The sequence below is a fragment of the Delphinapterus leucas genome, chromosome 10, assembly GCF_059928025.1.
Source record: "Delphinapterus leucas isolate spDelLeu-1000000601 "Yukka" chromosome 10, BTC_Dleu_Yukka2, whole genome shotgun sequence".
NCBI classification, from domain to species: Eukaryota; Metazoa; Chordata; class Mammalia; order Artiodactyla; family Monodontidae; genus Delphinapterus; species Delphinapterus leucas.
In genome coordinates, this window is record NC_143138.1 from 101,546,023 (window position 1) to 101,572,545 (window position 26,523).

Below are 26,523 nucleotides of genomic sequence, written 5' to 3' on the forward strand. Positions count from 1 at the left end.
GCAGGTGACCTTCACCACCATGATGGGCTCCCAGAGGAGCTGTTGGACTGTCTTGGGTTGTACAGCCCAAGAGAAGCACCCCTTGACATCTCCACTCAGTGAGTGACCATCACTCAGAGAGATGGTCTCCCTACAGTGTTCTCAGTAAAAGGCACCTCCATTCAGTACAAAGGTTGGGCATGTTCGGCAGAGCCTCTTCTTCCCTCACTCATTATCTATCACAGGTCCCATGATTTTACCCCTGAAAAGCTCTCAGCTCTGCACACCTGTTTCTGCTTCCATCCCCCTACATTGGTCAGGTCAGTTGCTGTAACAAACAGCCCAGATTTCATGGCTTAGCGTGGTCCGATGATGGGGGCTCTGCTCCACACAGCCATTCAGCAGCCCAGGCTCCTTCCAGCTCGTGGTTCTGTCATCCCCTGGACCTTGGAGTCCTTCCCAGATCCTTGGCACGAGGTGTGAAGCAAAGGGAAACAATCTGAAGGATTGTATGGGAGGGTTTTATGACCGGGTGGGAAGTGGCCTACATCTCTTCCTACCACATTCTACTGACTACAAGTAAATCACATGGTCCCTCTGGACTGCAAAGGGTGCTGGGAAGTGTAGTCCAGCTGAGTGCCCGGGAGGAACAGGAAGTAAGGTGAACACATAACCTTGACTCTCCAGAAACATGCTTATCCACACCCTCTCATCTCTTGCCTGGGCTCCCTGCATCCATGTTGGTCCCCTCCAGGCTCTTCACAGAGCGGCAGGAAGGATCTTTTCCAAGGCCAGATCTGATCATATCATTTGTTGGCTTCAAACCCTCCAGTGATTTCCCATTGCTATCAGGATAAAGGCCAACACCCTTTCCTGCAAAATCATGTACAGATTGGACTGGCTGTTGCTGTCTTCTCACGTGGGGCTCCCCACACTCCGTTTCTCATAAATAAAAATCTCTGATTTTTCAACTTGGGAAATTAAGTGATTTTCTAATTCAAGTTTTGCTAATTCAGTAGAAATAAATGGTCTTTATTTTTTCTAATTAAGCTGAGGATCTTTTTTTTTTAATTTTAGAGTTATGGGAAAGAATAGAATATGTTTGGGATTTTTTAGGAGCTCAAATTCTGGGCTTGTTTCATCTTTCTCAGGTCAGGTAGTGTTGAACTAACTGTCTTTCTGAATCCTTCAGCGAACAGAGAGAACAGACTATCACCAGGCCCTGCTGCCCAAGGTCCGTTGGAATCTAACTGTAACCATCTTCGCAGCTGCAGGGGCTGGTGGGCTGGTAAACTGGCTCCCTGGAAGGAAGAAAGCTCTGACCTGCAGTGTTTGCCAATTTCCGTGGTGCAAAGACGTCCACTGGTGGATTCCAAGCTACTGGGTGACATCACTGAATACAGAGTTGGAAAGAGACATGCACATGGACTCTCATGAGCTAGTAAGATCAGGCTCTGCCACGGGTTCCGACCCAGAGACAATTCCCCAAACATGCTGTGTGTGGTCTCACCTCCAGACCTTTCCTGATGCCATCCCCTCTCCCTGGCATATCCATTCATTCATTTATTCAACAGGTATCTACTGAGTGCTTTCTGTAAATCAGGCACCAGGCCTGCACCAAGAAATCTTCTCACTAAAGGCTGAGCTCAGGACTTTAGTAGGTGCTAGAGAAATTCTATTGTGCCGATGAGGTAACTGAGGCTGGATGACATGATGTATCAATCTGGATCACTGAGTTGGAGGGCGGAGAAGCAAGGACTCAAACTTTGCCAGTGTGAATCCAGCCCAGTGCTTAAGCATGCTAGTCTGCTCTTTCTCTGCCTAACAAACTCCTGTTCACCCCTCAAAGCCCTGCACAAGTGTTACCACCTTTCTGAAGCCCTCCCTAGCCCCTGATGGACTTCTTATGTCAAAGCAGATTTAGGCATGATGTGATAGAGAAATAAGTGGGGATGGAAGGGAGATTTGCTAGGGACTGAGGAGAGAGGACGTAGAGGGAAAGACCAGGAGATGATGGAGGGAGAAAGCAAGGAGCAAGCAAGAAAAAAAAGCAGCAAATGAGATGTCACATGGCTGCCGAAGATGTTAAGTACACCAGAAATTGAGTCATGGGTCTTCATCAGCCTTGTGAAACATGCTGCCCAGGAGTCACAGACTCAAGTTGCTACAGGGGCCTTGCAGAGGACAAGAATAAGTAAGACCGACCAGATTTACAAGGCATAAGGAGTAGTGGAGACGGTGCGCCGTCCAAAGGGGGCAGCCGTTGCTCAGGTCCAGCTGCCTGTGGCTAGAAAAGCCCATTTCCACCCCTTCCCCACCACCCCCCACCCCAATCTCAGCCGTCTCAGCCGTCTCAGCCAGTCTGTTTGTTGATTTCCTGAATCAGGTTGCATGGGGAGTGCAGCCAGCAGTCTGATGGGGCTGGAGGTGAGACAAGCAAGGGATCCAGGGCAGAAATTTAAAGAGGCACCCACCACCCCCTCTCTGATTCTTTGGGGAAATTCAGAGAAATCCAGGGTGCTTTTCTGTGCAAGTCCAATCAGAGAACCAGAAGGCAACACCTTCCATCTACACACACCACACACACACAGACACACACAGACACACGTTAGGAGAACCACTGACCAAAACCACCCACCCTGACCAGGCACGATAGTAACCACTTGCATGAGTTATCTTACAACTGGAAGTCCTGGTAAGGAATGCTGAACTAACAAGCTACCACCAACCAGAAGAATTTGGGAAAGGTCAAAAGAAGAGAGGAGACGTAAGTCCATATGTCCTACCAACCAACCTCCCAGAGTCCTTCGCGCTGGAATCCACCTTGGCTGAGTGATGCGTGTGCCACCAGCAAGGACCCTGAGTCAGAATGATTGGTCAGAGACAACCCGGAAACTAACCATTACCATGAAAACTGACGGCAAGCCACGTGGCAGGGCAGTTCTCCTGGATTCCCTTACCCTGCTGCTCTCCACCCGGGCGCCCCTTCCCCATAAAGTCTCTTGCTTTGTCAGCACGTGTGTCTCCTTGGACAATTCATTTCCGAGTGATAGACAAGACCCCACTCTAAAAAAAAAAAAAAAAAGACCCCACTCTAGGGCCCTGGAAAGGGTCCCCTTTCCTGCAACACACACACAAACACATTTTTTGACCTATGAGAAAACTGAGGCCCAGAGAGAGAAACGCCTTTGTCTTTGCTGTTCCCCCTGTCTGGAATGTTCTTCCAGCCTCATTGCCTAGCTTGCTCCCTCTCACCACTTGGCATCACCCCCTCCATGACTGCCCTGCCCACACAGTGCTCAGTACCTCGGGCAGCGAGGGAGAGTCAGGACTGGAGATTGCATTGGCTCTTTGCTTCCTGGCTGTGTGGCATTAGACAGGCTGCTCTAGCTGCTCTGGACCTTGTTTCCACTTCTGCACCTTGGGTTTAAGACATTCCTTTTTTTTTTTTTTTTTTTTTTGCCACTTGGCTTGTGGGATCTTAGTTCCCCGACCAGGGATTGAACCTGTGCCCCCAAGAGTGGAAGTGCAGAGTCCTAACCACTGGACCGCCAGGGAATTCCCACTAAGACCTTCTTTAAGAACACTCATCAAGATGCAATGAGATGCTTGCACAGCACTTAGCACAGTGCCTGGCCCAGACTGGATGCTGGACACACGTTGGTTAAAATGAAACTCTGAGAAGTGGTGGGCATTAAGGTCAGCCAGGTAATTAGGCTGGACTGTAGTCAACTTGGAGCGCCCAGCAGAGAGTGGGTGGGCAATGGGGAGTCATTGACAGTTCTTGAGCAGGGGAGTGACTGGTTGGCAGGGGAGTGTCATGAAGCTTATTCTGGCACAACTGTGCTGTTTATCAGTGTTTGGGTGAGGACCTTGGCTCCAGTGGAGATGTGAGCTGCCCACGAAAGGGGCCCTGTTAAGCCCTGGAACAAAGGCTTTTCAGCAGCCTTTGTGGAGCCAGATTCCTGCTGTCCAAACCACCCAACTTCCTGCTCCCAACCTGCTGGGAGCTGCGGGAGGCGCCTTTATCCTCCGGTAATGAGCCAGGGAAGAGATGCTAATTCATCTGCACTCCCTGGGCCACTCCCTAGCCCCATGTCCACCCAGAAACCTCTGCCAAAGGTCCCCCGCACAGGCTAATAGGATTGGTTCTGAGTTTAGCTAGGCAAACAAGGCCCGAAAGGGCCCATTTTGATGGTTAAACGTGCCATTAACCCTTTGTTTGCACTTCAAGTTCCAACAAGCTTTAGATAGTCAATCTGACATTAACCCTTCATCTTCGGGTAAGGTTTCACAACCACCTGTGGGCACCTGACAGCTATCAAAGGACAGAAATTAGCTAGATCTCCAAGTGTAAAATCCCAAAGTCTCAGTCTTATCTAGCCCCTCCCTTTGTTGCTAGCAAACTGCCACCTAGCAAAGATAAGGAACACTTTCAAGGTCACCTGGCTAATTTAGGGTCAGGGTTGGGATACAGCTGACTTACTCGATTGTCAACTTTTAAGGCACACTGTACAATAAAATTGATTTGCAATAAAACCTTTGTAGAACTGGCAAACAAACGGGCGCAAAGTCAACGAGGCTTGTTTTCAAAGCCTATCTTTGAGTCAGCAAGATTAAAAAAAAAAAGGCTCTTTATACCATGATACCAAGTTCATAATTCAGAAAGATTATTTTTATTAATCTGGCTGGTTTTAAAGTTGAAGACTTCCATCTTCTTTAAAGTTACTATTTTTAAGAGAATAATTGAGCTTTGTTCTTAACATTTATGGCAACGGTTTGGCAAAGGATCTACAGTTTCTGTAGGTGGGCTGAAACAGCTACTCGAGGTCACCAACTGGCTGATGACTTAGCAGTTACCATCCAGCATGTCTTCCCGCCGACCCTGCGGGGCTCAAGACACACAAGTTCAAGGGAAGAAACGGGTCCAGGGCAAGCTCTGCCCATCTCCCCACTGGGCACATGTCTGTGCTTTTCATGAGTCTTTGTGGGGCAGGAGAGTGAATAAGACTCAGCCCCAATATCAAGAAACTCAGGACCATCTCCTTATTCAAACCAAACGAAGCTCACATTCTAGGTCCCAGCATGTCTACCTCTGGGCCTTCTGGTCTACCCCCCAGAAAATTTTGCATGGGTGCACAAGCAAGTTCAGGGTGGCATACTTGCAGTGACAAAGATCAAGAGCAGCCTAAATGACCTTCAAATGGCTTAATAACAAAGGGTATGTCCAAACAATTCAGCGAGGCAGGCGCGTGCAGGACTTCCCTGGTGACGCAGCGATTAAGAATCCGCCTGCCAATGCAGGGGACACGAGTTCGAGCCCTGGTCCAGGAAGATCCCACATGCTGTGGAGCAACTAAGCCCATGCGCCGCAATTACTGAGCCTGCGCTCTACAGCCCGCAAGCCACAACTACTGAGCCTGCATGCCACAACTACTGAAGCCCGCGCGCCTAGAGCTCGTGCTCTGCAACAAGAGAAGCCACCACAATGAGAAGCCCGTGCACTGCAACGAAGAGTAGCCCCCACTCGCCGCAACTAGAGAAAGCTCGTGCGCAGCAATGAAGACCCAATGAAGCCAAAAATAAATAAATGAAATAAATAAATAAACAAAAAGAATGGAGTGCAGTCCTGCACACCAATGCAGAAGGATCCAGAGGTATTGGCAGGCGAGAAGAACAAGAGATAGAACCATTGGGGGCATTCATGCCAGAGAAAATAAGCGTTCACTTACCTGAGTGTGTATGTGTAGAAAATATCTCTGGGAGGACAGGAACGAAACAAACGGGTGGTCTCCGGGGAGGGAGAGTCCACCTAGGGAGAGAAAGAGTCTGGCTTTTAGTTGTAAACATATTTTTTGCCGCTGGTAGTTTTGTTCACCATGTGCAGGCCTTGTCTTTTAACTAAAAAAGTTACTTATCCAAGAGAATCGAAAATATATGTCAGTGCAAAAACTTGTGCACAAATGTTCACAGCAGCATTAGTCATTATTTTGTCTAGCATTAGACAAAATGTGGAAACATCCCAAATGCCCATCAACATGAATGCATAAAGAATGGATGGATAAAGAAAATGTGGTCTATCCCTGCAATGGAATATTTTTCAGCCATAAAAAGGAATGAAGCACTGATATAGGCTCAACATGGGTGAACCTTGGAAACATTATGCTAAGTGAAAGAAGTCAGACATTAAATGCCATATATTGTATGAAATAACCAGAATAGACAAATCCATAGATAGAGAAAGCAGATTAGTGGTTGCCGGGGGAAAGGGAAATGGGGAGCGACTGCTAATAGATATTGGGTTTCTTTTGGGGGTGACGAAATGTTCTAAAGTTATATAGTGGTAATTGTTGCATAACTCTGTGAATATGCTAAAAACCATTGGACTGTATATCTTTAAAATTTTTTATTTTTATTTATTTATTTTGGGGGCCACAATGTGTGGCTTGCAGGATCTTAGTTCCCCGACCAGGGATCGAACCAGGGCCCCTGCAGTGGAAGCACGGAGTCCTAACCACTGAACCCCCAGGGAATTCCTGAAGTGTATACTTTAAAAGGGCAAATTTTATAATATATGAATTGCATCTCAATATAACAGTTGTTTAAAAGAGTAGTTACTATACCTAATAGTTTCCTAAGCCTGCCGTAACAAAGTACTAAAAACTGGGTGGGTTAAAACAACAGAAAGGTATCATCTCATAGTTCTGGAGGCTAGAACTCCCAGATCAGGGTGTCAGCAGGGCCCTAGGGGAGAATCCTTCCTGCCTCTTCCCAGCTTCTGGTGTTTGTCAGCAAACCTTGCTGTCTCTTGGCTTATAGATGCATCACTCCAATCACACGGCCCTCTTCCCCTGTGTGGCTTAATATCACCTTCCCTTTGTACGTGTCTGTGTCCAAATTTCCCCTTTTTATAAGGACACAGTCATATTGGATCAGGGGCCAGCTGCATTAACTCATCTTAACCTAGTTAAATCTTCAAAGACTCTAGTTCCAAACAAGGTCACATTCACAGGTACTTGAGGTTAAGACCTCAATGCATTTTTGTGGTGGATACAATCTAACCCATAACACTAAGTCTGTAAATGCTTTTGATAAGGAGACTGTATCTGCCCAGCAGAGGAGAGAGGCCACATGCCAAGGAAGGTGCCCGCGACAGTGTGATACGTTCAGGAGAGGGACTTCGGGCTGTGAAAGTTCAGGATAAAGGAGACCTTTGCTGGGGGAAGCAGGGATGACTTCCTGGAGGAGGCATTAGAGTTGGGCCTCTTGTCAGGTGACTATAGAATCTGTTGTCTGAATCAGGATATTTTGGGGCTTCCCTGGTGGCACAGTGGTTAAGAATCCACCTGCCAATGCAGGGGACACCGGTTCAAGCCCTGGTCCGGGAAGATCCCACATGCTGCGGAGCAACTACGCCCGTGCGCCACAACTACTGAGCCTGCGGTCTACAACCCGCAAGCCACAACTACTGAGCCCGTGTGCCACAACTAGTGAGCCTGCGCTCTAGAACCCGTGAGCCACAACTACTGAAGCCCGCGCACCTACAGCCCATGCTCCGCAGCAAGAGAAGCCACCGCAATGAGAAGCCCGCGCACCACAGTGAAGAGTAGCCCCCACTCGCCGCAAGCAGAGAAAAGCCTGCGTACAGCAGCGAAGACCCAACGCAGCCAGAAACAATAAGTAAATAAAATAAAATAAATAAATAAAGCAGGATATTTTTGAGTCTATAGGGGATGTTATTAATAATCACATTAGGACAACAGGTGTAAACCAGGACTGTGGTAGGTCAGTCAGATTCCATGGTCACCTTGGTCTTAAGAGATGGTGAGAATTTGAATATGCAAGGATGGGAGGAGTGGTGGTAAGAGTATATCAGATGGAGGGAAGAGCAGCTGCGGAGGCTCAGAGGTGGGAAACTACCAGATAATGCAGGGAAGGGCTGAGTCTGAAGACACGGAGTCTTGGGAGGCTGGGAAGAGCCTCAAATGACAGTCCGAGTTGTTAGGAGTCCTCAGCCAAAGTCCAGTGAGACTGGACCCCTGTGGTCAAATCAGGGGTCTTCTGGAGGAGGGGGCTGCACAGACCATGTGCTTCTGGAGGGAAGCACAGACCATGCAAACCCAAACCACGAAACCAACTACCGACAGTCGCTTTGCCCATCAGCCTGGAGCATGAACCAGCTCAGCTTAGGAGGCCAGACACCCCACCAATTCATCTGCTGAGGTGCGCCTGCACCCCTGGGAAAGTAGGCCTTTCTTCACTCCATTGCTCAGCTCTGATTAGAATCTGGAAGCCAATGCAGGTGTCAGTTTGGTTGCTGAAACCTCTGGCACTTTTTTTTTTTTTTGCTTATCGTTACTTTTGGAAAGATGTGTTGAAGATATCAACTTCCGAATCAAGTAAAAGCTGGTTTTTAGTTACTTAATCCCTTGGAAAAATATTGATCATCATTTGTTTTTCTTGTTAAAAAACATTTTAAAGAAGGGTGTACAGGGCTTCCCTGGTGGCTCAGTGGTTAAGAATCCGCTTAACCACTGAGGGGGACGCGGGTTCGAGCCCTGGTCTGCGAAGATCCCACATGCCGCGGAGCAACTAAGCCCGTGTGCCACAACTACTGAGCCCCTGTGCCACAACTACTAAGGCCACACGCCTAGAGCCTGTGCTCCGCAACAAGAGAAGCCACCGCAATGAGAAGCCTGTGCACCACAACGAAGAGCAGCCCCCGCTCACCACAACTAGAGAAAGCCGCACGCAGCAACAAAGACCCAACACAGCCAAAAATAAATAATAAATAGACAAATAAATTTATTTAAAAAGAAAGGTGTACATTTGTGGGGGAGGGAGTAGGAGAAGCATTTACAGCAAAACGCTGAGGTCTGAGTACCAGAGGAATATGATGTTTAAGCCTTTACAAGCCGCTGGGGGCTGCATGCTCTCCTCCAGGTGCTCCAGGCTCCCTGGGATGGGACCCCCCTCCTTTGCAGCCCCCTCTCCCTGCTCCCTGTCTCTCAGAGCAGCTCCACCCCAGCAGCCCTCCCAGCTCTTCCCTTCAGCTCTAGGATCGCTCCTCTCCCCCTCTTTGTTGGTTTCCTCTCTGCTCCCCACTTGTCAGGAGCCCTGGGGCTCAGTCCACGGTCCTTTGCTGTTCTCTGTCCACATGCACCTCTCAGTGGCCTCCTGAGTCTACATGGTGATCACCCCAAGTGTGCATCTCCTACCACCCCCCACCCCCGCTCCAGACCTGTGTGTCCAGCTGCCTCCAGGACATCTCCCTGCCTTATCTAGCGGGCATCCCAAACCTTACTTGTCCTCAGTAACCCGACCCCAAATCTACTCTTCCTTCATTTAGGTCAAAATCTTGGAGTCACCTTTGACACCTCTAGTTCCCTCCTGTACCACAGCCAGATCGTATCCAGCATCTGACCACTTCTCTCCTCTTCCCCAGTGACCACCATGTCCAAGCTACCACCATCTCTCCTGGATTATTCCAACAGTCTCTTAACTGGTATGAGACAGAGATTCCAAATATGTGAGATCCAGTTCTCCCTTGAGTATCCATGGAGCTACGTCACCCTCACTATGCCTCTACTGACCTATCCATAAAATGGGAAAGACACGTACTCCGGAAAACCTCTACCCAAAGAAATGTTTTAGGTCATGAAACATTGTTAAATATGGCTTGTATTCAAATAAAAGAAAAGGAGGGACTTCTCTGGTGGTCCAATGGATAAGACTCCGTGTTCCCAATGCAGGGGCCGTGGGTTGCATCCCTGGTCGGGGAACTAGATCCTGCCTGTGTGCCACAACTAAGAGTTTGCATGCCGCAACTAAGAAGTCCGCATGCCGCAACTAAGAAGTCCGCATGCTGCAACTAAAGATCCTGCATGCTGCAAATAAGACCCGGTGCAGCCAAAATAAATAAATAAATAAATACTTTTAAAAAAATAAAAGAAAGGGGGAGAGGGAAAGAGAGAGAGAGAAAGAGATTGAAGAGGGAGAAAGGGAAGGAGACAGGGAGGAAGGAAGGGAGGAAGGAAGGAAGGGAGGAAGGAGGGAAGGCAGGGGAAACTAGAACAAAGCCACTTGTTGGAACTCTGGTTTCCCAAATCCATTGCATTTCTTTCACCATCTCTAGCGTTTGGACAACTCAGAGATCCTTCAATCTGCACACGTGCCCGGGGACTTTGAGAGTCGTGTGGTGCCCTAACTCTGAGAGCTGTCTGAAGAACCCCACCTCTTGCCCCCAGCTCTGCCGCTCCCACCGTAGGCAGTTTTCCAGGTTTAGAGAATGCCTTCTCCCTGTGGACACAGACCACACTCCCTAGGAAGGTGAGGGATCAATTCATCTACGTGGACTCCAGGGAAGAAAGACAGTCCTAGGTACCCCTACGTGAGAAGGTGACCCTTAGGCACCGCCCGACCAAAACCTGAACAACGATGTACCACGTCACACCCCTGCTTGCAACTCTGCCCTGTGGGAAAGCCCACGCTCCTCAGCCGGCCTCCCCAGAAGCCCCTGAGCCTGACCCGGCCAGACTCAGTGTCCCATAGAGTTTGGGGTGTATAAAATGATGCTGGCTCCCATGGAGACACTGGATCCCACAGCCCGACTCCCCCAGAATGCCAGACCTCAGCAAGGCTAAGTCTCTATTTGGTCTGCTGTGTCTCTAACCCCTCTCGGACAATCGTGGAACTATTTCAGTGTAGGAGAGGGCAGGTCTGGCTCGAGCCCCAGCAGGCAGCAGCCTCCAGCTGGAAGGTAGTAGCTTCCCTTTGTCTCAGCATCTTGACTTCCAGTCACCTCTCTTTTTCCAGCAAAGTGATGCTCACTTTCTAGTTGACATAACACCACGATGTTTCCTTCTGAAATAAATTTATGCGTTTAAAAACATAAGTGAGTTCTTGGGAGAAAGTCATGAGGTCAAAACAGTCCAGGTGGCGTGTGGATGAAGTCATGGGGACTCTTGGTGAGACCAGCGTTTGTGGTCCTCAGCATAGACCAGGCTGCGTCCTGCCTCTCTCCCTCTGTCCCTGCTGTGCCTCCGCCTGGACCACCCTTTCTTCCTCTTCCCCTGATCTCTGCTCCTTGTTACTGCTCCAGTGTCTGATCAAGCGTCCCGCTCCAATGGGCCACGCTCGGCCATCCCACGCTCTCCATCATCTCGTCTCTTTATCTTGCTCTATTTTTTTTCTGAACACTTGTCACTTCCTGACATATTACATACTCATGGGTTCATATGCTTGTTTTCTGTCTCATCCATTCAGCATGTAACTTGCAGAGAATGTGTTAGTTTTGCTCATGGCTGTAACCCTGGCCCCTAGAGTAGTGCCTGCTTGTAGTATGTGCTCGATAAAAGGGTGCCAACTGAACAAAAGACCAAGCAGAGCAGGTAGGAAGTGATGAGGGGCAGTGTCCGCTGACCATCTTATAACTCTTCTCCCAAAGACACACTTGGAAAGACCTCTCCTCTCCGGCACACAAATTGAGCAGGCATATGGCTTCCTCTAAGCCTTGAGCCCTACCTTCCCCACCTCACCTCTGCAGAGCCCTGAGGTCCCTGCATTTGGCCCTGCCGTGGGCAGAAGTGGTCGGGCCTGGGGGAATGCAGGCGCTGTGACTTTGCTAAGGATGCTGCCATGAGAGGCGGGGAGGGGTTGGAGTTGAGAGGTCTGAGTCAGATTTCAAGGAGCTCTTATCTGCTTGGTTCCTACCACCATTCCCTACATGGCCAACTCCCAGGAATTTTTTTCTCCAGTGAGGTGACCCCGGGAAAGGCAGGCAGAGCCCGTGGGGAAGTCATGATGATGACGATGATGAAGGAGGAGGAGGAATTATGTCTAGACGGCACTAAACCAGTGTGGTAAAATGTGTGTGGTGAAGTCTCTGTCCTTCAGAATCTCCATCTACCACTAGAGCTGTAGGATAGGGTTGGTCAAGTTGATTTCTAAGGACACTTCCAGTTCTAAATGAGGACAAGGAAGCTGTTAGAAAGACTGAGGCAGAAGAACATGTATGCGAAGAAAAAAAAAGATGAGAGAGAGAGAAATATCATATCTCTAGAAGCACGGACATTCCACAGTTAAATCATGCATCTCTCTCCTAATCCTAAATTCTAGCCCAACCGTAGGCTAATGCTAGAAATTCTACCACTAAAGCCTCAGCCCTCTCCCTCATATACTTTTTCTGAGGGGCAGGGCACTCATTTTTTTTCTCCCGCAGATACTTTTATCCTTAGGAAGGGTATAACTCTAAACCACAGATGAAATAGTTTTCAACTTTGCTGTGTGGAGGATGGCTATCTGGACAACTGTGTTGAAAAGGATCCTGAGGTTGTGTTTAGACTCAATGAGGAAAAATCCTCTAATTGATTAGCAATGTCTGCTGAGGGCAAGGGAAGGAGAAGCAGAGGCACGAACACCACTCATCTGCCCTGCCCAGCTCTGAGTCAGGAGATGGGGGCAGGGAAGTAAGTGAGAAAGTGGAGAAGGGATGTCTTTTTCTCAACCTTCTCTCATGATATATAAATTATTTTATCCTGCTATCCTATACTATTCTTTCTTTTTTTAACCTTCTTGGGGAATTTAAAGTAAATTTTACTTGTAGGTACTTTTGGAAAAAGTAATACATAAATATAAATAAGCTCAGGACTGCTCAAGGTGGACAGTCTAATAGGAGACCCTCACCACAAAAAGCTGGCATCTCCCCTGCCCACAAAGGGCTATACATCAGGGTGAGTATAATGGGAAGGGGACCAGTCCTCCTGAGAGTCTGCAACCTGGCTGCCATCCCCAGCAGATGGCCTCCCAGGTTAACGTGTCCTGTGGAGACCACAGCCAAAACCTATTGGATATTCAGGAGGCTCTGGGGACACATAGCATGGGTGGGGCACACTCCCAGCTGTAACCACCCCAGGCCAGACCACCATGTGAGGGTCCAGGCTCCAGTAACTGAGGACAGGGTGGGAGTCAGGTGGGAGTCAGGTGACCTGTCAGGTGTCCCAGCTTTGCCATCAACTTGCTTCTTGACAAACAGGGAGACTGAAGTACAGGAGGAAAGGGCCTATTGTCCTGGGTCACACAGCGAGTTGGGTCCAAATCCTCCCAGTGCCCTCCTCTTAGGTCTTGAAGGTCATATGGATTCTCAGAGTCTCTGAGTGAATGGGAGTGAGGGTCTCTTAGGCTCAGATGGAGACACGTATGAAGAAGAGCACATGTCCCTCTCACCAATCCTCCCTGGTGCACATGGCAGGCATCAGTAATCAATCATGGCAGTGTTTGCCCCTGACTCAGACACAGGCTCACAGTCCTGCTCAGAACAAGCTCTTGGGAGCACCCACCAGACAACGGGCATTGAGACCAACCTGTTTGCTATTCCCGTCTGAGTGGAAGTTGTCCCACAGGAAGGAGGAAAAGAAAACACGTGCTGGGCACTTTCTAAGCGTCAGCCGTTCTACACCAAATAATGCCAACTTTCAAAAATTAATTTTAAGGCAAGGTCGTCAGTCTCATTTTACAGATGAAGAGACAGAAGCACAGGAGCAAAGAAACAACCCAAAGGTCCACCAAGAAGACACTGGGAAAATAAACCATGGCACCTCCACAAAAATGGAATACTCTGTAGCTATGAGAAAGATGAGCTTGATTCAGATACCTGTAGGGGAAGTATCTCCAAGATACATTGTATCGGTGACCTATTACAACAACCAAGCTGCAAAACAGATCCTCCAAAACTCTGTGGCTAAAAACCACTACAAATTTAGCTAATGGTTCTGAGAACCTGAGGGTCAGCAATGAAGGTTGGGCTGCTCTGGGCAGTTCTCTGGGCTCCTACACACACCTGAGGCCAGGTGTGGGTTGGGTGGGCGGCTTTGCTGGTCATGGCTGGGCTCTCCACTCTCTGGGGCCTTGACTGGGGCGACTGAGCTGACACCCCTGCTCACGTGTCTCTCATACTCCGGCAGGCTAGCCCAGGCTTATTCCCACCGTCAGCAAGGCTCCAGAAGAGTTAGCAGAAGCATGCAAAGCTTCTTGAGGCCTAGCTCGGAACTGGCACACCATCTCTTCCACCACATTCTTCTGGCCAATACAAGGCATCTGGGCAAGCCCAGGTTCAAGGCAGCGAGAACTAGACTCTGCCTCTTGATGGGAGGAGCTGCAAAGGCACGAGAGAGTGCACGGAGACAGGCTTGTGTGACGGATTGTGGCCATTTCTGCAACCAACCACATCTATTAAGCCACATAAGCAAGCTGTGAAATCATGTGAAACATTGGTCACCTTCAGGGAGTAGAATCGATAGGGATGGGCAATTCGGATCTTCTCTTGTATTTAGCGTGTGTCCTTTCATGATGTTTTATTTTTGTTTCAAAAATGAAACATTTTGACCTAAAAGAAATAAAGAATTTATCCTTCAGGTGTTTTTTCAGACTCATGAAATGATACATGTGCCGAGAAGAGGGTGCTGGGGGTGTCATCTAACACTGTTTGCTGTACTGAGAGGTCCAAAGCCCCCTAAGTGAACACCAGTGGGTCCTGCTTAAATAGCCATCGAGGGCTCCACATTATGGAGTTCTGTTTACCGTAAAACAAAGAATCAGACAGCCTGGAATGTTCTGCTAAACTGCAGGACGTATGCAGTGAAAACAGTGAGTGTGTGCCCATTCATGTGAAGGGTGTATAAACTCTCCCTGGAAGGTACACAAGACAGCAGCAGTGGCTGCCCACGGGCCAGGGATGGAGAGGGAGCAGCTTGCTCTTCACATCCTTTCAAACCCTTATGATTCTTGTCACATGAATATGGCTCCTCTTCCAAAATAGATAGAAGTTTTAAAATGATTTGTTTTTAAAGCAAATCTAGTGAACTATTACATTTATAATGGATAAACAGCAAGGTCCTACTGTATAGCATAGGGAACTATATCCAATCTCTTGGGATAAACCATAATGGAAAAGAATATTGTAAAAAGAATGTATATACGGGTAAAACTGAGTCACTTTGCTGTACAGCAGAGATTGGCACAGCATTGTAAATCAACTATATGTCTACTAAAAAAAAATATATATATATATATATATATATATATATATATATAAAAGAGGACTCCAAAAAAACAACAAAAAAGTAAATTTAAGTTTTAGAAAGAAATAATTCTATTTAAAATGCCTGGGGGAAGGGAGACAAAGGATGACATAGATTTTGTTCCAACCACTGACTCACTCTTTGACCCAAGGGTAGGTCATTGGCTATCTCTGAGCATCAGTTTCCACCAGCAACAGAATGGGACAAATCTCCCTGGCTCACTCCCAGGTCACTGTGAGCAGGGCCATTGTGTTAGTCAACTCCGTGGGTGCCATTCACAGCACTGTCCATGTGACTGGGGCCCCTTGGAGTTGTGCAGTTTACAGCATAGGCAACTGGAGGAGGCAGCCTTGATGTGAGGCTGAAATGGGCTAAGGGGTGGGGAGAGAGATCTAGCTCTCTCTAGGGTGAGAAGGGTGTGCATGCTTGAGCGTACAGAATGTGACAGTGCATTCCTCTAAGAGAGTGTGGACTTTCTGCTGACATATGTCCTGTGGACACTGGCTAAATAGATGGGACGATCACTCTGTCCCCTCCCAGGCTCAGGCTCCTGGGTCTTCTAGGAACCATGCCTGAGACAAGCAGGGGCCACACTGAAGGCTGCTGAGGCCTCACACTCCACCTCTGGGGGCCCAGGCGAGCTGTCTCCTCAGGCCCTTCCCATGCTGGCTCGGAGTCTCTATCCCCAGGGTCGGGATGCAAGAGAGGAATTTATCACACACCAAGATGCCTCCCACTTTTCAAACTGAGAAAAGTGTAGCAGAGATGGTAGCCCAGTCAGAGAGCACTGGGCTTGAATCCCAACTCCAACACTATCCTTGGAACCTCTGAGTCTCAGGTAAAGGCCACAGTAGTGGGTGGGGGAAGATATCTGAGTGCAGAGGACCCCAGCCAGCCAGTCCCGGGCCAGTGCCTAAGGGCCCCAGCTGACCCCCAGGCTGATCCTCAACTCGTGTCCCAGCAGCCCAGCACTGTGGGTCAGAGAGAGCCACACAGCTGATATCAGGCACACGGAGGCTGCACAGCATTGCAGGGCCTCACAGCCAGCTTCAGGGTGGGGAGGCAGGAGCCTCCCATCCACCCCCTTCCAGGTGGCAGACAGCGGCCTCAGCCTCTCAGTTGCTGTGTGACTTTGCGTGACACCCCCATCTGTCCCAACAGATCCTGATGATCCAGTTTTCTGACAAGCCCTGGGGGCTCTCTAGGCTAGGACTGGGGCTGAGGGTCTGTGTGGCATGGGAGTGAAGCGGGAGTTTTCAGGTGGGCTGGGGCCAGGACTGGGAGACTTCCGGACGAATGGGCAAGGTGCCAAACCCTCAGAAGTGTAGCAGGCCTCCCTGGGAGCCTCCTAGTCAGGCCTCCACAGTTCATGAAGGGTCGGGCCAGCAGATCCAGGGGACACGGCAAGACTGCCAGGCACCTGGTAGGGAAGGAAGACAGGTGTCTTCAGCAGGCTGACCAGCCTGAATCTACAAGAGAAGGACATTTACAAGAAGTGGCTTTTTTGGGCTCCTTCATCTGAGCCCAGAGGCAGGAAGCAGGTTCAGGACACCATGCAAGTGGTGGGGGGCTGGTCCTGAGCCCCACTTACAGTCCTCTTGTCCGCTGCCAGCTGTGAGCCCTTGGGCAAAGCAGCCACTTCCTTGGCGTAGCCTTGGAGCCAGAATGATCACCCTGTGGTCACAGACCATAACTGTCCTACCATATTTAGGGACAGGGATGGGTGAGGAGATGCCTCATCACAGGTGAGAGACCCCTTCAGGAATGGCCAGTAGCAATCATGTCTGGGAGTTCGTTCAGACAGTCATGGGTTCGCGTCCCGTCTCTGCCACTTGACCAGCTTGTGTCTTCACGGGCAAGTGACTTCACACCACTGAGGCTCAGTCTTCATCTGTGAAATGGGGATGATATAAATACCCTCCACAGAAGGGATGCAGGGCTTTAGCATGATCCTGCATGTGGATTGCTTATGCAGAGCAAGCCCTCAGTAAGCCATAGCCCCATCAGGATCACTGCTAGCCATTGCTTCATGATTATGAGCAGTAATAGTAATCATCACATGAGCCCCTTGCTCGGCCTTCATTCCCTCATCTGTAAAATGGGGACAGTAAAAGGGCTGACATCACAGGGTTGCTGGGGGGATTCTATGAGTAGAGTGTTTGAAAGGGTGCCTGGCACAGAGTGAGCACTCAGTAAATGTCTGGCATTTTTACTATTACTGTTTCACCATCGCTGTTGTTGTTGTCATCTTCTTAGCCCCGGAAAAGCCCAATAAGCCACCACAGTCTCCTCCAGGAAGGACGCACTCATGCGCTTACACTGGGAAAGGGAGGTTCAGGGAAGAGAGGTCCCTTGACCAGGTCAAGCTTCCCCTCCTCCAGCCCAGTTGCGCATCTGCAAGCATCTGCTCCTGCCCAGGAGCTGGCAGCGGCCGGGAGCGGGGAGGCAGGGGCTGGGAGCACGCGGGGCCGCACGTGGCCGCCCGCGCCCGGCCGTCTGCGCGGGGAGGGTCTGGCCGGCCGCGGCCGCCGCTGGAGCCGGGCCTGGGACGCCTCTGGGCGGTCTCGGCCGGCCCCGCGTTAGCGTCGGCCCGGTGGGCGCTAGGGGACAGCAGCGCGGGGGAGCGAATCCCCGCCTCCCCGCTCGCCAGAGCGGCGGTTCTCCTTCCACCTACAGCCACCTTCCCAGAACCCCGACTCCCCAGGTCATAGCGTCCCGGGGAAACGCGAAATCGTCCTCGATGTCTTCTCTTTTTTCTGTCATCCCCAACATCGTCAGTTACTCCCGTTGACTCTCTTCAGAACCGAGTCCAAATCCAGCCGCTCCTCCACACCCCCGTGGACTCTGCGTGTCCAGCCACCATCCTCTCTCCCCTGGACTATTGCAGTATTGTCCCCGCTCTCACGCGTGTCCCGCTACGCGGCTGGCACTGCCACAGCTGCCGGTGTATTTGTTGTAAGCTACCTTACAACAGAAAAAGGGCAGAAAAAGAGTGCGGATTGTTTGAGCTTGTATTTGCGTAAGGAAGCCACCCTGTCCTGGTAGCGACATGATGGAGACAGTTTAGAGGTGGAGCCCACAGCCTATAGCGTTTGGGGGCCCCTTTAAGAAAAAGAATAGAAAATTAGGTACAATAGGTGAGATTTAGAATGAGAAAAGTAATCATAGAAAACTGGAAATTTTGGAAAGCTGGCAAACGCCACAAACATCACAAAACCCAGAAAAATAACACAATATTTGTATTAATTAACTACCTGAGATGCCTTTATAATCCTTTCCCCCCAGCATTTCATTGATCACCTTTATATGATGACACTTTCGTCATATTATCTATAAGGAATTAAAAGATAACCCAGCCTTTTCTCTAATGATGAGCCCTGTTGAATTGTTTTTATTACTACAGACTGTTCAGGAACATTTCTTTTAGTTTCACAACGTGTACTTGTGTTTTATATAAACACATAGATTTTAGCACCAATGTCAGATTTAGAAAAACGCCCATCAGGTTCATATATGACCTGTTACAGACTGCTTGGTCGTAGCACAGCTATAAGTTTGTGCCCTAAAAACACAGAAATTCTGATAAATTGCATTTCGTGTGGTCATCCCAAAAGAGGGAAAAAAATGTGCTGTGTTTTAATTGTATATGCTGCTTTATCCAGTCTATTCCTGCAGGAGAAAACTTTGGTTTGGACCAGGCGTCCACAACAGCACCGAGAAGCAAATCCTCCATTTACAATTTCACATGCCTGATGATAGGAAGAATTTTCTACAGAATGGTTTCTGGCTCCTTGAATTTCAGGCCTGGTTTTCCTTCACCTTCTGCATGCTTTCTGTGCTGGGTGACACAGAGCATCTTCATATGGTGATACGAACTCTGGACCAGTATCTCTGAGTTACAATCCAGGCCAGTGGGCATGGGCAGCTGTAGGGTGTTCCTGAAAGCTGTCTTCTACACCAGGATGGCTGGCAATAACTTAACCATACTTTTAACCACATAGGTTTATCTCAGTAAACTCAAATTAAATGTATCTCCAACTTAACTTCCCCTAAGCTGGATCCCCCAAATACCCACAGCCTCTCCAATACCACTAAACATGAGAGAAAGAGGGATGGATGAGATTCATTGTAGAAAGAGAGGGCTTGGCTGCTTGCAGGTGAAATATGTTACTTTTGCAAATTTTGCACACATGACCGGTGAACATAGCGTTGGGGCCCCACCTGGGAACAAGCAAGGAGCCCGTGTACAGGAGAAACCCTGAAAACATTTTCTGAGTGCTATGGTCTGAATGTGTCCCCCGTGCCCAAATCCATATGTTGAATCCTAACCCCTAAACCTGATAGTACGAGGAGGTGGGGCCTTTGGGAGGTAATTACATCATGTGGGTGGAGCCCTCATGAATGGGATTAGTGCTTTTATAAAGCAGATCCCACAGAGCTCCCTAGCCCCTTCCACCATGTGAGGACACAACGAGAGGTCTGAGACCTGGAAAAGGGCCCTCACTCGACCGTGCTGGCACCTTGATCTTGGACTTCCAGCCTCCAGAACTGTGAGCAATACATTTCTGCTGCTTATAAGCCACTTGGACTATGGTATTTTGTTATAGCAGCCAGAACAGATTAAGACACTGGGCTTTATAGTAAACCCAGCTCCGGAACACAGGATCCTCATTGGTAAAGTGGGGATTATGATAATAAAAGTACCTGTGTTATGAACAAATTATTATATGCAAAGCACTTAGATCCGTTTCTGGTATATAGTAGGTGCTTATTAAACATTCGCTGGATGAACGACTGATGAAAGAGACCTGTAAACTGTAAAGTAAATGCCATTCAAGTTCTTTAGTCCAGTTAACAGTTGGCATAAGCCAGACCAATTCACTGAAGCCCTTGCATAGCAGATTTGTCAAAACCTGGTTTTAAGAAGAGAAGTAACTTTATGTACAGCAGCAGCTAGGGCTGGGGCTCTCCCAGGGGGTGGGGCTGGGAGCATCCCAAGGATGTGGTTATTTAGCCTCCATTCACAGCCTCAGGGATGAGGATCCCACTGCATCTGGGGGCTCCTCCCACACATGACTCCCACATCTGCTCCCTGTGGCCCCCTCCGCCGTCAAAGAGAAGAGGGCCCAGCCCAACAGGCAGAGGTTCCGAAAGATGAGAAAGATGGAGGCTCAAGTCACACTAACCTTGAGAACAGAAAGAATGAGAAGTTTTAAGCTCTCTGTAGGACAAGCAAGGGAATCAAGAAGGAACATAGGAGGTCATCTAGTGGAAGAGGAGAGAAACGGACAAAAAGAGCATCAGTCCCTGGGGGAGAGAGGGAAGTGTGCGGGCTGCAGGAGCAGCTCTCTTCACTCTCCCCCCAGACATTGTTCCTGCGCCAACAGCTATTCACTAGACACCTGTGCTTTGGGATACAGCAGTGAGCAAGGCAGACAAAAGCCTCTGCTCTCAAGCAGCTTAGATTTTGGTGATGGAGACAGAAAATAAACAAGTGAGCAAAGAAATAAAGCAATAAAGACATGCAGAAAATGAAGACAGAGTGAGGTTGTAGGAGGCGCCAGGGGCTACTTTACACTGAGGGGCAAAATGTGTGCTGAGACCTGACCAGTGAGAAGGAGCCGATCCTGGGAAGATGAAGGAAGAGCACGCCGGGCAGAGGAACAGCGAGTGCGGAGGCCCTGAGGTGGCCGTGGCCTGGCATGTTGAGGGAAGACGTGGAGTGGAGGCAGCTGGGGGAGACTGGCGGGGGTGGGGGTGGGGGTGGGCATGGGCGCAAGCTTAGCCTGGAGGGCAGGGAGTCAGGTATGCAGGATTTTTTTAGCCAGGATATTGACTGATTTTTGTTTTAAATATATAGGATTTCAAAGAAAATACCACATTCTACTGTTCAGATGGCCTGGGTACTTAAAGTGGTGCTGGGAGAGAAATCAAGCATTTATAGAGCACCCACTGTGATCCAGACTCTTGGCACAGGGTCCTTCATGGCCATTTTTTCCATTTGCCTCTTAAATGGCGATGGAGCCACCTGATTTCCATTTTTCAGCTGATCCAACCGCAGCCCAGAGAGGTGACATGATTCATCCTGTGTGGGAGAGCTGGAAGGTGGCTGACCCCTCGTCTGGCCCATGTTTTACTAGAACACAGTTTCACAGCCCTTCCTAAAATGGGTGTGAATTCTTTAACGTTAATAAAGTGATCTGTCTGCACTTTATTATCTCCTGTGCTACATGAATGTTATCACCTCTTTTCAATGGCCTGGGAAATATTTCTGAGACCTTGAATGACTAGTCACGGCTCTGTAGCTGCCTTTTATCCTTGGTTTCCAGCGTCTTCCCTCTGAGCAGGATCGCTGTGACCTGAACTCCGAGTTTAGATCCAGCCAGCACCAGTGGAAAGTAGAGGCCGCTTGCCCATCCACTGCCTTTGTGCAAATCAGAAAAGGGCTCCCTTTGCTCAAGACACTTGACTTCCAGCTTCCAGAAAAGCGCTGTAATAACAATTCTGTTAGAGCATCCTTTGAGGCCACCTGTTAAAAACTGTCCTCATACATATGTGACTCTGTGCTCTCTTTGATGTGAGAGGTGCGCACTTAGCGGCGGTGCCCTTGTGCAATGCACAACCTGAGTGACGGGGGAGAGGGGGGCGGCAGTTCTCCAGGCCCCTGCAGAAAGCTCTGAGCCCCAGAGAAAGGAGATCCGTTTGGAAGTGGCCACACTTAACTACACATATGAACATGGCTGTAGCCCAGGGGTGACCACGACTGTCCAGGTTTTTCTAGAACTGCCCCGCCCATCAGGACATTGGGTTCTGGTTCACCTGTCATCACCACTCTGTCCACCCCGAGTGTCACACTTCCCCCACCCTGGCCACTGCCTCTGTACCTGCTGCGGGTGTGAAATGTCCCGGCAGCCCTGGCTTCCCACACATTCTCCCGGCACCAGGAGATGAGGCCCCTGAGCTGCCCCCTGCAAAGAAGCCCCAGCTCGCCTGTGGGCACCCTGGGTCTCCAACACTCACTGGGCCCCCTTGTAGCTAGCACCACCTCCAAACGACATGGCTCATCTTTGAAGCCTTTCAGCTCCTAAATTTAGAAGCGTGGATTAAATCCAAATAAATGGAGAGTTATGTAACTTCACATCCCTCTCTGCTGTCCCTCCCCTTGGAATAATCAGGCTTAATCGGCTAATGATGGGGCCCTGAATGCAGCCCCAATCCTCGGAGAAGTTATTAGGCTTATATAAGAAGTGACATTGGCCTGGTGTATTATGAGGCTTTAAAATACATTCTCTCTCTCACTCTGTCTTTCCTCTCTCAATCTCTCCCCGTCACCCACACATTCTAACACACACACACACACTCCCCCAAACATGTCCATCAAATACTGAAGCTGCTTAGCTAGTCTGGGATCAAATGCATGCAAGCTGAGAGGTTTTACTCATCAGGTGGTTCAAATATATCACCTAAAAATAAATCACCTCAATCCGTAATGACAGCTAATCCAGGAAAGGAGGAAGCACTTAGCCATAAAATTATAGACTATTGAAGGGAAAAGGGAGGTGCAAGGAGGGAGATCTGAGAACTTCCTAATCATCCAAACTGTCCAGCAATAGAATGGCAAGCCCAGGTGAGTAGTGAGCTCCCTGTCACTGGAAGGGAGTAAGCAGAAGTTAGGGATATTGGACAAGGATTTCTGCAATGAGTAGATTCTGAACGGTAACTGACACGTATACAGAACATTTAAACACGTTATGTGCCAGGAATTGTGCTCTATAGGCATTATAAGAGGGATGGCAAATGGTTTCATCTCAAATGCCAAATCTTCTCTATTGGGAGTAGCTACCTGGAGCTCTGGACACAGAGCAAGATTCTGAGGCTCAGTGAGAAAGAATTTTCTTGATCATTTTGCAACAGTTTCCTCGGTAGAAAGGAGAAAACTGCTGTTTTAATCAATTAGTAATGTCTGCCATGGGCGCACAGGAAGAGAACGGAAGGTGCTATCTGCCGATGATGTATCCTGTGCTTTACCCACCCCTTTACAGATAAGGAAACTGAGATGCAGAGGTTCACAGCTGGTAAGCGGCAGAATCAAGATTTGGACCCAGAGGCTCCATAGTCTATGCTTGCCTGCCTCTCAGCAATGGGAGGAATGGGCCCGGGGCTGAATATGCACCACCAGCCAGCAATGTACCCTTGTTCCCAAATGACACAGGCATTTGCGTTTGCAGCCTCTGAGTCGTGGGCTCAAGGAGGGCATCTTCTGGGTCGGCAGGCTGCGAGGAGGAGGCACGTGGGCTACTCCCTGACCCTGGATGGACCCTCCACACCCAGCACCCATCTCTGACCCCCAGCATTACTGGAGATGATGAGGAAACTGAGGCCCCCAAGGGTGGGCATCTGTCTTCCTCAGACCCTGAGCCTGGTGGTACATCAGAACCCAATGGTCCTGGCCCGGGAACACATTCTACAGCAAACACAGTGCAGGAAACCCAAGGGGATAAAGGGGCCATGGCAGGGACCCAGCAGGCAGGGTGTGCCTCTTGGCCCAGCTTGCCACGGGAGCTGGCTTCTCAGCCCAGCCTGCACCATGCCAGCTCCCCGAGGACATTAGCACCGTGCCATGAGCCTCTGGATTGGGTTTCATGGCGGCCCCCAGTCTCAAGTTGAAATTGCCCCTTCCCAGCCACGAGGCCCCCCCATACCTGTCCCCCACTCCTTCAGTCCTCAGACTGTGGCTACCTGGCCAGCTGCCATCGTGGGTACTTCTCCTCTCCCTGCAGGCCACTTTCAACAATCTCTCACTCCCCTCTCATCACTCCTCCATCCTTCCTGTCCCAGGGGTGTCTCTCTCCAGCCCTATTTTTCAGCTTCTGTCCCTACCACTTCCTGTCGCGGGGAGGGGGACATCTTTTTACCCAAATCCTTGCTAAGAAACAAAGCCACGTGACAACAGAGAAGGTTTCAAATGGGGCCATGCCAAGACCTGATGCATGGGAAGTCCTAGAACAAGGAGGAGAGCGTGGTGTGGGGCTGGTTGCAGTCCCAACTGCTGGCGCTCTCCTTGTGTGCAGATGTGGGACTGAGAGAACAAAGGCAAGGCACACACATGAAGGCCACTCAGGACCTTGGCCAGGACCTTGAAGTTGCATAAGCCCAAGGGCGTGGCTGCTTTTGTGTTCTGTGCAGATGGTGTCCTGGGACTGTGCGGGCAGGAGAGGGGTCATGGCCCCGGAGGCCGGGAATGGAGACCGGTGTCCCCTCCCTTGCTGACACCTCACCTTGGATCCTCTTCAAAGTGGTCAGAGTTTTACAGACTCTACAGAAGTGCCCCCGCCTTTAAGATAAACCCCCAAGGCTCTTCATCCATAGGAGATAAGTCAGGGGGTGAAGTTTCTGGTTACAAAGGGTGGACTCTGAACGGCTGCTCTGGTTCAAGGACTTGAGCCCTTCTGCATGGCTCATCAACGGGGAGCTGCCTGAAAAGTCACCGAGACTGGTCATTTCCAAATACTTGGCATCAGGTCGCTTTTTGCAAACAAATTCTTTCTTGGAACCCCAGGCCATGAGACAAATAAGAAACGTGAGGTATCGAGGTGGGATGGGCCCACGACCCCTCCAAAGTCACTGGCAACATTGTGTGTGTGTGTGTGTGTGTGTGTGTGTGTGTGTGTGTGAGTGTGTTTGCGAGCGCTCTCTAGGTGGGAGGCCCGAGTTATCGTGATTCTTCAAGGGCTACTTGCCCCAGGAAGGGTTAAGAAGGCCTGGAAGCACCCGCTGACAGTCTAGGATACTGTGATTGTCACATCTATTTTTGTCACCTGTTTGTCTTGCTAGCTTCGTGTTGCTCCAGCTGACATTTAAATGAGTTTGCATTTGCAGAGCCCACACCAACTGGTGCTGTGCGTGCTGTGGGTGTGGGGGACGCAGGGGAGGGCCCAAACCCAACAGATGGAAGGGGAGTGGATGCTGGAGATTAAAATGTGGTCCCAGACCATCAGGAGCTGCAGGGAGCATCTGAAATGCTTTAAAGGGAGAAACCGAGGTGCCACAGAAAGAGCCAGAATGTAAATAGGATGGCCCCACTCCAGCTTCTTGTTCTCTGATGTGCTGTGTAGACTTGGATAAGATGCTTTCCCTCTCTGTTTTCACCAGGCATGAGGACCATGTGTCCCGAAATGTGAAGCACACAACATGGCCTTAGATGACATCAGTGCGCACGCAGAGAGCGATTCTTTTCTGACTCCCGTTGAACCCTCCTTTCTGATTACACCCAGGCAGGAAGGCTTGGTGCGGTGCTGGGCATCTGGCACACTTCGCTAAACCCTGCAGACCTCCCTGGCAATGACTTGGCTGGCCTGGCGCCCTGGGCAGCCTCAGTGTCGGGTTGGACTGTGATGCGCGTGGTTTTCTGGGCACTGCTGCGTTCTACTTGTGCACAGTGTGCCAGGGCCCTTTCCAGCAGAGGTATGAATGGAGTCTTCTAAATTTTTTAATGACCTTCAGTAAAGAATGAATAAATGACAACTGAACACAAAATATTAAGAAAATGATTGTACAGGAGCGACGGGGGTATGACAAAAATGTGGAGTTGGGATGAGAATGGCCAAAGCTATGGAGACAGAGCAAGCAGATCTCCTGGGTTCTCAGAAGCTCTGTCACGCTGGACCCCATCCACCCCGACCCCTGGAGAGGGTCCTGCTGGCCCCGGTTCTGCCAATGAATGACTCCGGAGCAGTGGGGGGCTCTGAGCAAAGGTCTGGGTGGTGACAAGGAGACAAATGGCCTTCAGGTGAGTATCTGAAACTGGGGCACATACCCGCCTTGGGTACCAGGATCTGGTCTGTGCAGTTTGTGAAGACCTGAAAACTGAGGACAATGAAAATCCGCTTCTGTGTAGTTTAAGACATTTCCCATTACAAAGGCAGTGTGGCTTTATTGTGGTAGGGAATGCAAATGTCACAGACGCTGTGGGTGATGTCCCTGGGACCCAGGTACCTGAGAGGCCCCAGCCCAGTAGCGGCCAAGACTGGACTCTGTGTCAGGCCATCTGGTATGAGTCCTGCACTGCCCACATGACCTTCGGGCGTGCCCTCGTATTAGCTAGGACTCTGGCCTGCAAGCAACAGAAGAGGCTCAGCTGATTCCAGCCAAAGATACGGGGCCTTCTTGGAAGGATAGGAGGTCACTCTTGGAATCAAAGTCTCAAAATCAGCGGGGCTCAGATGAGGGGGCCTAGGGGCAAGGACCTGCAGACAGAGTCTTCAGGGAGAAGACGTGTCACAGGACTCAAGAGTCAGAATCCCCCGAGAGAGAGTCCGACCCGCCAAGCCTGGGTCACGTGCCCATGTCTTAAGAGGAGAACAGGGCACCTGACTGACAGTCTTGACCAGGCAGCCAACGCTGAGGCTGTGGAAACTGGGGTGCCCCTCCCAGAAAAAGGGGTAAAGAATGCTAGGCAGGCAAGGAA

General features: G+C 49.8%; 1 long non-coding RNA gene across 1 annotated transcript in view; it reads right to left on the reverse strand.

Moving 5' to 3' along the window:
- Positions 1-2,308: 2,308 nt before the first annotated feature.
- The window catches only part of LOC111168808 (uncharacterized), a 32,839-nt gene continuing 8,624 nt past the window's right edge, over positions 2,309-26,523 (reverse strand). The window contains exons 2-3 of the long non-coding RNA XR_016394770.1: positions 5,712-5,791; positions 2,309-4,864 (exon numbers count right to left, since the gene is read on the reverse strand). This is a non-coding gene — a long non-coding RNA (uncharacterized LOC111168808). The remainder of the gene's footprint in view (positions 4,865-5,711; positions 5,792-26,523) is intronic.